General features: G+C 34.4%; 1 protein-coding gene across 3 annotated transcripts in view; it reads right to left on the bottom strand.

Moving 5' to 3' along the window:
- CDH12 (cadherin 12) overlaps positions 1-13,552 on the bottom strand; it is a 1,138,028-nt gene that overhangs the window by 475,900 nt on the left and 648,576 nt on the right. For 2 of the 3 annotated variants that reach the window (XM_050795514.1, XM_050795515.1), the window contains one exon: positions 6,860-7,005. The gene's annotated coding sequence lies outside the window, so the exon portion shown is untranslated. Of the gene's footprint in view, positions 1-6,859; positions 7,006-7,928; positions 9,564-13,552 lie in introns of those variants that run through there. The other variant, XM_050795513.1, reaches the window with a different exon arrangement.

Here is a 13,552-nt window from a genome sequence, read left to right as displayed (position 1 = left end):
TCAGTGTTGGGAAAGAAGAAAGTTGAACTAACAAATAAAACAGTCTTAAGGCTACACTCCTATAATAAAGAGAACTGAGATGTTACTGGAGAAGTCAGCATTTTCAGGTAAGTTCTGAACTTCAGTACGGAGTTATCTTGGGTAATGTGCTAGCCAAAAACTTCTAGATATTGGGAAGGGGGATTGGAGAAGCAATGAACACCCTGCCCCTCTTAATTGCAAGGAATTAAATATGTCAGTGATATTTACCTAAATATTTTGCTTTCTAAAACCTCCAATTATTCTATGTCCAAAATGGTTATGTAGAAATCAACAATAGATTAAATAGGCACACAACATTTTATATTATATATTAAATATAATATACATATTTCTCAGTGTTGACCTGGCTCAGAATTTTTCATCACCTTTCTGAGATGGGAAGAGCTTCTTGAGAAGATTGATCAACATCTGATTCAGGTGAGCTGGGCAGTGAGTCTCATCCTGTGAAACGTCCTCCAGTAGACACTAGCCCACCCATGGCAGCCATGGGGCAGAGTAGGGCAGTGGTTACCTGAGAGCAGCATTTCTCATCACCAGTAGCGTCAACATCTCTGGCAGGCTGTCAGAAATGCAGAATCTCGAGCTACACTCTAAAACCACTAAAAAAGATCCCCAGATAACTTGCATGCCTGTTCTTAAAGTCTGGGATTTGCTGATCTACAGCAGTAGTGTTCAATTTGGGCAACATAATAGAGTTACCTGTGAAAAATTTTTAAAAATCCCAATAATTAGGCCACATTCTTATATATTCTGTTTTTTTTATCAGAATTAACTGCATATGTCTCAAACTGTGGTTCCTGGTTTCTTTTTTACAACTGAAAGAAATCTACCAAAGTTTTGACCTACTAAACCCACTAAAGGTTTGACTTGTGCAATCAGCGCTCTAGGAATGAGATCCAGGAATCTGCAACTTTATTTAAGTCACATAGCAGTTGATTGCTATATATACCAAAATACAAGGTGTGGCTTGGAGAATGAAAAATAATGGATTCCACTGGAAAAAAAAAAAAAAAGTTTCTCTATGTTTATTATTTGAATCAATATGCAAAGTATGGAATTGAATACTTTTGCATATATACACTGGTAGCTGAACACTTTATCAAAATTTATAATTAGAGGTTTTAAATACCATAGTAAAATATGGATGAATTAGTATGAGGAAATAAAAATACTGAGTCTCTCCAGAGATAGACATTTAGATAGTTATTGTCATGACATTTAAAAATCTTCTACCACTGTCAGGCGTGGTGGCTTACGTCTGTAATCCCAGCACTTTGGGAGGCGGAGGTGGGTGGATCAAAAGGTCAGGGGATAGAGACCCTGGCTAACACGTTGAAACACCGACTCCTAAAAATAAAAAATAAAAAATTAAAAAAAATTAGCCAGGCCTGGTGGCGGGCGCCTGTAGTCCCAGCTACTTGGGAGGCTGAGGCAGGAGAATGGTGTGAACCCGGGAGGCCAAGCTTGCAGTGAGCCAAGATTGCGCCACTGCACTCCAGCCTGGGAGACAGAAGTAGACTCTGTCTCAAGAAAAATAAAATAAAATAAAATAAAATATAAAAGAAAAAAATTCTACCAAATATTCATTATGTTGATAATAATAAAAAAAAATCATGCAAGAAGAATGTTTCTCTTCTAAACAAGCAGTCAGCAAACTTTTTCTATGAAAGACAAAATAGACAATATTTTTAGCTTTGCAGGCTCTACAATCTTTTTCTGCTCTACCATTCAACTCCAGCTTTGTGGCATTCAGTCAGCCATCGACAAGATGGAAATGAATAGCTGTGGCTGTATTCCAACCAAACTCTATTTACAAAAACAAATCATGGGCTATTTTTCTTGCCCCTGTGATACCGAGTTAGATTGTCGACTACCAGTGGTCAGATGGAACTTCTTTTTCAAGACTTGTTCAATTCCTTTCAACATAGGTAAGAAAGATTCAAAGAATTCAGTTGGTAATTTAGTCCTCATGACAAATAGGATGGTTTCTCTAAAATGGCTCCTAAGTTACATTCTCTTAAGAAACATCCATTTCATCTGTGTAAATCCAATAGGACCCCCAAAAAAGTATGTTCCAAAATTCAAATGTACTTACATAAACACAGTGTTATGAAATGGTTCCTGGAGCTTTGGCAAGATCCAAGTGTTCACTGTTGCTAAGGAGAGAGGAGATCTCTGATTTTTCTACTCTATAGGTAAGGTGACAGTTAATAATAAAGCTCCCTATTTATCACAGTAACTATCATTTTCTGAGGACCTGAGCAATTGCAGATATATCAATTACCTCCTTTATTTCTCAGAACACTCCAATGGGATAGGTACTGTGATCGGCTCAATTTTAAATAACATAAAAACAAAGTTTTGACAACTTAACTGACTTGTCCAAGGCCACAGAGCTAGCAAATGCCCTCAGTTGGATTTGAACCAGGTAGTTGAACCTAGAACATATACAGCAACTAAGCATTACTGCCCCATCCATTGTCTACCAGAAACTATGAACATGTAAGATACTGAGTTAGTTGTAATATTTTCGTTTGTAAGGGAAATAGATGTGCTCAATTTGAATGGATTAACAGGACTAAAACTACAGAGAAAAATATGAATGTGAAAAATGGGGAAAAGTCTCACCACTGCATGGTATGCCTGGAATACCCTACAGGATGTCGACCCAGGATAACACAGTACCTCCTCCAAGAAGCACTCTTCTCCTCTTGTGCTTAGCTATTGGGGTCAGTTAGAAAATGTATCTGTTCTTACTGACCTAAGGCAATTAACCTCTTTTCTTTCCTTTCTACTGGCCTCATTACTGCAGCTTATTCATGATTTCTATGACTGTCCTTTCTATGTTTCTCAGCTTCTTTTCCTGGCCACGAACTGCTGAGGCTCCACATGGTATTTCATATGTAAGATAACCAAGTCAAATATTTGTTATTTCACACAGAACATTTTTATTGGCATGGTTCTCCTGGAAGGCCACATGGTGACCACTGGCCAGTCTAGAGAGGGCAGTCTTAGACCTTAGCACATTCATTTCTCATCAAACCTACTGTGGCCAGTAAAGCCTGGACACATGGTCATATTTTCTTGGTGGAAACACTTATGCATTGTGAACTTTCACCATTACAAGCTCTTCTGCAATATTGTTCTTTACAGATCATGCTCATTCTTTTGGAATAGTAATACAGAAGGTAATGTGTACATATTTTGTTTTTTCTGTTATTCTTATAGGGTAAGATTAGGATAAGCCAGCCATTTTCCAAAAACCTTGAGAATTGAAAGTATGCTGGTTGGTTGTTAGAGATTATACATATATATGCCTTGATCATATTTCTAGTCATTGTGGAACCTGTTATTTACAGCATCTGGTACAATGTCATCTCTTTCTAGATTTGGGAACATGTTGGAACACAATAAATTATCATATTTTATAACCATGCAACCTAACTTCTAGTTACCATCTTAGCACATCCTTGGACATGACAGCTAATCATATTAAATTTTCCAGGTCACCTCTAATCTTATAACATCTCTCCCTTCTTGTCACAGGATTAGATCAAATATTAATTGAAAAATATTACCACAATATCAACATGATTAGCTACACCAAACCTCTGTGTACATATGGGAAAGTTTATATAAAGTCAGCAGAGCAAATAGACTCCTGAATATGTAAGTCTGTTTTTTCTAAAGTCCACTTCCAACATTCAATTCCAACAGTTAGTGTCTCTACCTTTTCTAATATTGTGTATATCTTTCACTATTAACGTGAGTTCCCCTTAACTTCCTTTTAATGTCATTTCAATACATTTAACATTGAATTTATAGCTCTACATTTTATTTTATCCTGAGAGTGTGTCAACCTCTCTTGGAAAGACGTATATGTTACAAATACTAAATTTCAGTAGAGACTTCGCTTACGGTAGAGTGCTTTTTCTGTCAGTAGTAATCAGAATCAGCTGGAAGCAAAGACTTGCACACTAACCTCTTTCAGAAACTAAAAGAACAAAGTACATGCTGGTTTCCAATACTGGTGGTGATGGAATTTACAAAATCATTTATTTTGTGTACAACAAGAGTTAACCTGTCCTAAAGGTAATATGATTACTTTGTACTATCTTAAAAATAGTCTTACAATATTCATGAGTATTGTGTCAAAAGCTGGAAACAGTCACCATATATGAGGTTACAAAAAGGTATAGTATAAAGTGTATGAGCTTTAAACACAGCCAGATCTGAGTTTGAATCATAGGTTCATTACTGTGTGCCCTTGGCCCAGTTACGTATGCTCTCTCAGATTCCAGCTTTTCTTCTGGAAAATGAGGGCAAATAACATCATGTTAACATTTCAACTTTCATATGTTTTTATATTTATCATTTATTCATATATAAAAATTTATAACTCAGCTGAATTGAGGAAGCATATGAGCTAGATCAGATACTGCCTATCTCTAGTGTCTTATTGAACATATTACTTACTGAGGAGCAAGTTATAGAACTTGAAGCAAGTTTTGTAAAGTTTTAAAAGATTACTTTATTTAAATTTTGAGACTTCCTATTCTAAGTGAGGTTATCCTATAAGATGTTTTCCAATCTCACAGAAGAAATAAACTACCCTCAATCAAATGAAAAATGGAATTCAATATAGATTAAGGAGGCAAATGCTAAGTAAAATAAATTGCTACTAATTCTCAATGGAACCCAAGATTTTCTCTATCCTCTTATCAGTATATTGCAAATTCAGACAACTATGATAACGGTAAAACTCCTTTAATCAATTGTATTTTTATTTTTTTAAAAATTAAATTTCTATTTTAAGTTCAGGGGTACCTATGGTGGTTTGTTATGTAGGTAAACTTGTGTATTGGGGATTTGTTATGTTTTGAATGAGAACTGCAATTCCCTCAATTTTTAAACGTGGGTATTTCATTAGACAGTAAACACAACCTTCGACGGACGTACTCTGGTCGGACACTTCAGTGGTCAATACGTCCAATAAAACGTTCATTGGGTCCGATGCTGCCGTCAATTCTGAAGTTGGCACAAGGACAGAGACGTTTTCAGTGACATGCAAGTTCGCTAGTAGCAAGTGTGTGCCCCTGTTTGGTTAATGTTGCCTCTTTCTGTTTATCAAGTTTGCTTGAAAGAAAATAAGAAGCCAAAGACTCAGTGACAGTCACTGTAGTCAACACATTCTTCTCTCACTTATCTTTCATTCTATTGAGAATAATCTCCCCAGGGAAAAGAGATAGAAGTCTCAGAACAAGAGAAGTAGATAAATGTCTTCAGGCTTTACCTACAAACATACTGGTAACCAAGTACGCATCAGCCTTTGGGAACCTTGAAAATGGTTTACTCCTCTGGAAGAAGCAGTAACATCAACATCACACTGAAAAGCTCTCCAGAGAATTTCAGAATGATACCCAATTATTAGAAAGTGTTCTAACATCTTTATAAAATGTCCCGTCTCAAGAGATCCATAGAAGAAAAGGGGAGTCAGCACTTCAGGAAATACGAGTGCTCACTCTAAAAAGCACATTTGAGATACCATTATGAATCTTTATACAAAGCAGCTAGATATTTACATTTTGCTTTAACAATAGAAATTAATTGTTAAAAATTAATTTGTTTCAGTATTATAATATGCGATATTTTAAATAATGTTTATTTCATTATTTGAAAACTTTTATAGTATGTCATACAATATCAAGGTAAGTGATTGCTATTCTTCAGTATTTAGAGTGCAGACTAATAGATCACATAATTATAGTGATATAATTATTTTATTACTCTTAATTACATAGAAATTTATCATAATGTGGAGTAAAATCATCAGGCTATATTTACATGAGCTTAGTAAGATAGAAAAGAAAAAGTTCAGGTAATTAAACTTTGGAAAAAACGTTGCTTACCATATCTTTCTAGATATTTTTAACAAACTTAAGAGAAAATGGGTATAAAAGAATTCATATGGAGTGGTTTAATCTGAATTACCTGGATAATTGCCCTAAATGATATAGAAAATGCAAGCTTAACTTCAGTTCATTATATCTTAACAATAAAAATGAAATGAAATATAAAATAGAATTTTTTATAAACACATAACTAATCTCTTATTGAAGAATTCTTTCAAAAACAAGCATTTTAGAAAGCACTTAATTTTCCATTGCTTTCTTTTTTATTAATTCATCTCATAAAAGAAATCCACTTCTCTTGAATAAGAACTATAAATTATATGAATGGTATAATAAGTCTTCTAGGTTCATTTTTCTTAATATTTGCAACAGAAACTATAACATTTAAGTTTTAAGGTCCACATGGATACTACTAAAATATTCAGGGATTTAGTCCTAAATCCTTAAACCAAAAGGGAGCTCAGGAATATTGCTAAAGTAGAAAGCTGCACAAAATCTCAACTCTCATTTGCAAATTTTCTTTCCATCTGATTTAACTTTGAAGGCTTCAGACTCAGATTTTACTATATGATATCAACAAACTACTTCAATCAAAATCAATTTACCTTGGCAAGGCACAATCCTCCAAATAGATTATTTAAAAGGTAAAATGAGAAATTAACTATCTTTTCATGTTCCCTTTTCTTTTCTCTTGATACAAGGCAGAATGAATATGTATCAAAAGAAACTGCCCTGAGATATCATTATCTCCAACGCCGTTTTCACTCTAGGACACTTGCTTATAAACTAAGCTTTTCCTGACACAAACAGTCACTTGCTGCAGTGCAGAATGTCAGTTTAGTCAGTTAGAACTTTCAATGCAGAAATTCAGTGCCATTCAGTCACCCAGATAAAGCAGCACTTACCTTAATTGAAATTTTCTCTGTGAACGAGGTGAGAAATCCGTCAAATCAACCGTGAATGGGGTGGGGAGATCGAAGTTTTCAATCAACACCCTTCAAGTAGCTGCATCCTGTGCTCCTTTTCCCTGTTATGTTGAGCTCCTCACTGTCTAAGGAGAGAAAAAGATCAGCTGAAATCCTCCGAGGTTCCCAGTGAGTAAATGAGGACTAAGCGATGTTTCTGAACGGGAGATTCTCCGTGAGCGTGCTCCGTTTGGAGGCTCCCTAACTGCTGTGATAGACTCCTGGCAGGTCCCTGGAGCCAGGCGCTAATCATTGACCTGATTAGCAAGAACGCTCCGGGTGCGCAGGCAACACACGCCGAGGGTTGGTGGGTCTCCTGGAAACTGGAAAAGGCACCAAGGCCACTTGGGAATCTTGTCTTTTCCAGCCTAATGGATGAACTACAACTATGATTATAATTTGCAAGGGGATTAGCCGCCGTGCTAGCCATCGCAGGACTTAAACAAATGTGCTCTCTCCTGCTGTTTTTCAAGGTGCCTTCGTGTGAGATATTAGGTACAGTGAAACAATTAATAGACTGATACAGCTGATTGTTACGACAAGCTTAAAGCTGAAAAAATGTTTAAAGCGATGTGATCAAAGAGAAAGCTGCACTTGTCTCTGCTCCTCGCCTGCTACATACTTCAACCTTTGTCGAAGTAAAATGAATTTAAAGGTTTATTACAGCCCTCCAGAGTGCAACTCTCTGAATTTATAAAAAGGAAGTATTCATACTAAATAAGCATATTTGGCAGATTGCTACAGACACAACACTCAAACCACGGCGTGAACAGAGCCTTGCTTGTGTAGTTTTCCAAACGGCATTTTCAATTAGCATTACACTTGCAAAAAATGTTTGCATTGTACAATTAACCAGAGTAACGTAGGAGAGTACAATATTACATCTAACCGAATCATCTCTTTGATTATCTGTTGGAATACTGATTTATTAAAACAAAAACAAGCAAGCATATGAGAGGATCCAAAATATCAAACAACTTTTTAAACGTAGTTATGTGCCGTTACCAACCTGCTGGTCCCCATCCGTCATCCGCTCTTTCTGCCACTGACCACCTTCTCAGCACTTCCTCATCAAGTTCCTAGTTCCCTGAAGAGATCTAATTCTCTGGAAAAGGTCACATAACTGAATGCCAAATCCCCAAATGGTTAATTTTTGACAGCTCTCACTTTTGCAGGAGAAAATTATGCAAATAACATAAAAAGAACAGATGAAAAAAGTCATTTGCATGTCTTGAGGGTGAGAAAATTCTCATTGCCAGAGAGAAAGCTGACGACTGTCCTCTCACAATGATCCTGAGTGATATGTTCAGCACTTCTGTTTTTTTCCAAGTAGGTCTCACTTGGGACATATGGCATTCCCTTGATGTGTGTGTGTGTGTGTGTGTGGGTGGGGTGCGTGTGCTTGCGTGTGTGAGAGAGGGGAAGAGAGAGAGCTATATCTACATTGTGATATTTATATATATATCTCTGAGAAAACCCTCAAATTTCAGTAGGCGAATGCACTAAGCATAAATAATAGAGAATCCGTTTGCCTTATACATTCCCAAATATATTTTTAAAGTATCTCATTAAAATACAAGCTCTTGGTGAAACTTTTCGGACAAAGTAAAACTTCAGGGTAACTGAGTTGCTGTTACTAAGGCAGGTATTCATCCTACTCTGAAAACGGAGATGGCCCTGAAGAAGCCCCAGGAGGAGGTGGGGCTGTAACCTCCCATGCAGAGGTCTCTTGCTCCCTCAGCTGGTGGAGGGTGACAGCTGAATGTGAAGAAACCCAGTCAACCACTTCAGGAGAGGGAGTACAATTTTTGCTGCTATTAAGCAGGAAACCCATTATCCAATTTTAGACTGGCATGAGAGTGTTACAGTAGAAAAGAGGCTGCTTAAATCGAAGTAAATGCACCTTGAGCATAAATTGTAAAAATAAGAAAATGTAACTGCTAATTTCTCCTGAGAGGGTCCCAACTAGTCTTTAACACAGTACTTGTAAATAACAGTGGGGTAGAATCCAGGGCTCTAATGTGTAGTTGGTCATGCAATTAAAGCACTCCGTCTCTCATATTGGCCTAAGTCCCATTCTGAGGATCTTAAATAGTGAACTATTTGAAAAACTTATTAAAACATTAAGACAGGGCTTATTTTTCTGAACCCTGCCAACCTGCAATCATCATCACCAACTAAAACAGGTACACAGAAAACTTTGTGCCATAGTAGATCGGTGCTATCTGGAAACTCCAACTCCGTGAGGTTGCACTGATGACACTTTCAAATAATCAGTCTCTCTTTTCTCATAAAATCCAGGGGTCTTTCAAATCTCTGAATGGTTTCCAAAGAGAGTACAATGACTCTTCAGTAGTTTTTTTTTTTTTTTTTTTTTTTTTAACCTATGTTGGAGCACTAATTGATTTTATCTGAAACTACACACATGAAGAACAAAGCAAAATAAGACCATTTTGTTGGAGGAGAGAGGGGAGACTGTAGTCACATGAAAATAACGGGTACTGTCTATAACATGCTTGCTATGAGGCAGGTGACTGGCATGCACTTCAGCTGTAGCTATCCATGAATGCCTTAATCCAATTTGGTTAAGCAGGCATTATAATATTTTATTTTTTAATTAATTAAGTTAGGGCTCTGAGAAGTTAACCAAATTTACCAAAGTTGCATAGCCAGTACAGAATAAATCCCACAACTAAAATTCAGGTTACTGTAACTATAAAGTTAACAAATATTTGGAAGTTCCCAAATGTTAAAACTGATCAAAACCCCTACTTCCAACAGAATGGGCAAATTGCCTAGTTTTTATGACTCACAAAAATCATTTTTGCATATTTAAAAACCATTTTATAACTAATAAAGTATTGTATTGCAACAGTTCTGCTATTAAAAGTTATGTATGATTTAGCAGAAAAATAAAATTCACAAAAAATCTTTAGGCTAAAAAATAGATTCAATCCAGAACTTCCAAATAAATAATTCCATTAGCACAAATTACTCAATTTCAAATTTTTAAAAATCCCTTCTGCAATTCATTTGCTCTCCCACTCAAATACAATAATTATTGCTTTTTAAAACAAGAAAATAGCTCCACTCTAAGTATATGAATATCTCAAGAATATTCACAAAAATATATTAGGCCAAAATTATGATGATTTTTACTATCCTAGTTCTCCAAGTGGCATAATGTAATAGCAAAACTCAAATGTACTATGGAGCTAAAATGTTTATCTCTGGTTTGTTCATGCTTTGTCTACAGGTTTCTTAAAAGTCACATGAATCCCATCGTTTCATATGGTTCTTTGAAATTCTCAGACACATCCATAACTTTACAGAGAAGCATTGTGACCACTCTTTTAAGATGTTTAATAAACGTTCCATCTAAAAATAAATGATGATAACACAAACTAACGCAACATTTAAACTTTGCCAAGAACTTATTCTCTCATTTGATTCTTATGGGAATCCTGTGAAATAGGTTACTCTCAGTATTTTTCTCATATTTTAGTGATGAGAAATAAAAAGAGTAAGTGATTATCCTTTGGTGTTCGATAGTGGAAAACCTAATGTCTTCCTTTTCAGATAAGTCCTATTGCTCCCCACTATGTCGAACAAATATGTTTATCTGAGTCATCTTGTTGGCAAAAAGGATCTTAAGTGGATATATAAACAGAAGTCACTCTTTCTTCATTTACTTAGGTTTGTCCCAAACAGTGTAAATTGTGATTGTGATTTACTGAAGAAAAAATGCCTCTGAGCTGAGAGGGAACTTGTGATTTATATATACTGGAATAACAACCCTTAGATTTCCTACAGACTTTTCCTGATCTTGGCTATTATTATTTAAATTTGGGATATATGAAGATATTTTCCAAATATTAGTCTTATGATTCTTACACAAATAGAATCTTGCTTCTGTATACAAATGTAGATTCAGCTGTTACCTCCCTACCACTGTTTGTGGTGGTTTATCAGAACAGATCTTGAAAAATTACCATTATTTAAAATATATATAAATATATATACATAAATAAGCCACCTAACTAATAACAAATTGATCTTGCAGCAGCAGCATCAAGCTAATACTATCACACAGAGGTTTGCTGAATGCTAACAGATTCTCATGTATTATACATATTTCTGCTTATGTCTAAATCATGGAGGCTGAATGACTAAATTCACCAGGCTTCAAGAGAAAATTTTATTTTTGATTCCAGTTTCACGCACATATACTCACGAGTTTAAAATATGATGAAATTTTAGAAAAAAGAAAGCTAAACTGGATATCAAAAAACTTAGACCATAGTCAAAATTCTAGCAGTAAGTAGCTTTCTAACCCAAAGACATTTAAAAAGCTTTTATTTAATAATTTCATTGGAAAATTTGAGGAAATTAAACTACATTATCTCTAGGATTTCAGTCAGTTATGAAAATACATTATCTATTTGACTAATAATTTGTGATGTTATTTCTACCTAATTCAGAAATGATCAAGCAATTAAGAAGGAATTATTGTCTGCAAATACATGTTTTCTCCCTTCTCACACCCTTCAGTGTCCCAAACAATTTATTTTGTACTATAAATAACATTATAACAAGGATGTGTTGATTTCATAGTTCAAGTAATTAAAAAATCAGCCAGAAGTTATTGATTTGAAATTGTACATGGAGTAGATAAAAAAAAAAAATTGCTAAGGTCAGGAATATCCTTTAAATGTTTTAAAATAATTGTAATGTGTTTCTTTAAAAGGTCATGGCTGTTTTATTGCAACTAGAATGGATGTTAGCCATCCTCTTTATTGTCCTGATCGGTAAAATTAAAATAAAGGTAATTTAATTAAAATGATTGAGAGTTATCTTAAAAGTGGAGAGCATAAAGAATGGACATATAATATTAATATATTTTGTGTTTTTAAAAGCACATTTCCAATTTCGTAGGCAATTATTTTAAAATAACAAAAAAGCACAGTGCATAATTAAAAGAAAAGAAATGGCTTTTGTAGACATAATTGCTTTGCATTTTAGACCTTTCTTACTAGCTCTGATTTACTCTGTTTTGTGTCTTTCAGGTATGACTATGAAGTTCAAGTAAAATTAAATAAATAAGATGTAAAATTTTAAGAATATTAAACTCAATTTCTATTAAATTCACTAAAAGACACTAAAAATTAGTAATGACTAGAATTATGCATATAAATCCCAAACCAAACACATTTTTAGCAATGATTTTAAAATGCCATTAAACAAATGGACATATAAAATAATATTAATGAATAATATTGCTCAATGGAAAAAAATGTTTATTTCCTTACTGAGTAGATAGTTTTACCCTTTTGGAGAGTCAGAAAGGCAGTGGTAGGGTAGAGTGGAATGTGGAAAGATCTGGAAGCACTAATGGGAGAACTAGTATCAGATGAATTTCCTGTTCACTAAAAAAATTTTGGATGATGAAAATTCTCATTTAGATTTTCTTATTAATAACTATTTAGCTATATATTTAATTATTTAACAAGTTATTTCTGCACTAAATACCTATTAGAATAGTTAAAATCAAAAAGAAAAAAAAAACTCTCATTACGTCAAGTATCGACAATGATGTGAAAAACCTATAACCCTCATACACTGTTCATGGGAATATAAAAGGATGCAATCACTCTAAAATACATTGTGGTAGTTTTTCAAAAAGTTAAACGTATGCCTATCGTGTGATGCAGCCATCTCATTCTGAAGTATTCACTCCGAAGAAAAAGAGACATATTTCCATTCAAACAATTAGACACAAATGACTGCTTAGTCACAATGGCTCCAAACTGGGGAAAAAAATGTCCATCAACAGGTGAGTGAATAAACTGGTACATTCATAGAATGGAATACTTCTTGGCAATCAAAAGTAGCCAACTAGTAGTGCACTCAACAACTGGACCACAAAATGGTTATGCTGATATAAAACAAGCCAAAAACAAATACATTACTAATATATAATTACATTTCTGTAGAATTTAAAAATATGGGAATTTATCTGTAATGACAGAAAACAGGTAAGTGCTTCGAGGTGAATGAGGTTGGAATTAGAAATTGCAGAGGTCACAAGAAAATCCTTGGGACAATGGAAATGTTCAGTATCTTGATTATGATGGTGGCTTCACAGGTGTATATATGTGTCAAAACCCATCTAATTTGCACTTTAAATATGTGCAGTTCATTGTATTTAAATTATGCCTCAATAAAGTTGCACCAAACCCTCCCATCTTCCTCATTTCTTAAAAAAAAAAAAAACAGAATCACAACTAAATTGTTAATAACATATTATATTCATAATAACAATCTATATGCCTTAAATTCTGATTTCTATTTTCTAAAAAAAACACATTGCAGATGGAATAAAATTACCTACTTTATATTTCTAACAGTTTCTTAAATTGTATAGAGCATTTCCCATTCAATCATATTTTAAGACAACTTTAAACTTAATGTCCTAGTATCTATCCAGATAATAGTTCAGTAAAATTTTATATAGGGAAATAAAGTGCCATTTCAAATCAAACAATGATGGCTGTGAAATGCTTAATTACTTTTTGACACACATATATCACTGTCCATTTGTTCTTAACTTCTCCATAATGTGTATGGAAATAC

Source organism: Macaca thibetana, chromosome 6, assembly GCF_024542745.1.
Source record: "Macaca thibetana thibetana isolate TM-01 chromosome 6, ASM2454274v1, whole genome shotgun sequence".
In the NCBI taxonomy this organism is placed as follows: domain Eukaryota; kingdom Metazoa; phylum Chordata; class Mammalia; order Primates; family Cercopithecidae; genus Macaca; species Macaca thibetana.
The sequence above is the reverse complement of the archived record's forward strand: the minus strand, read 5'-3'. Positions and strand labels throughout refer to the sequence as shown.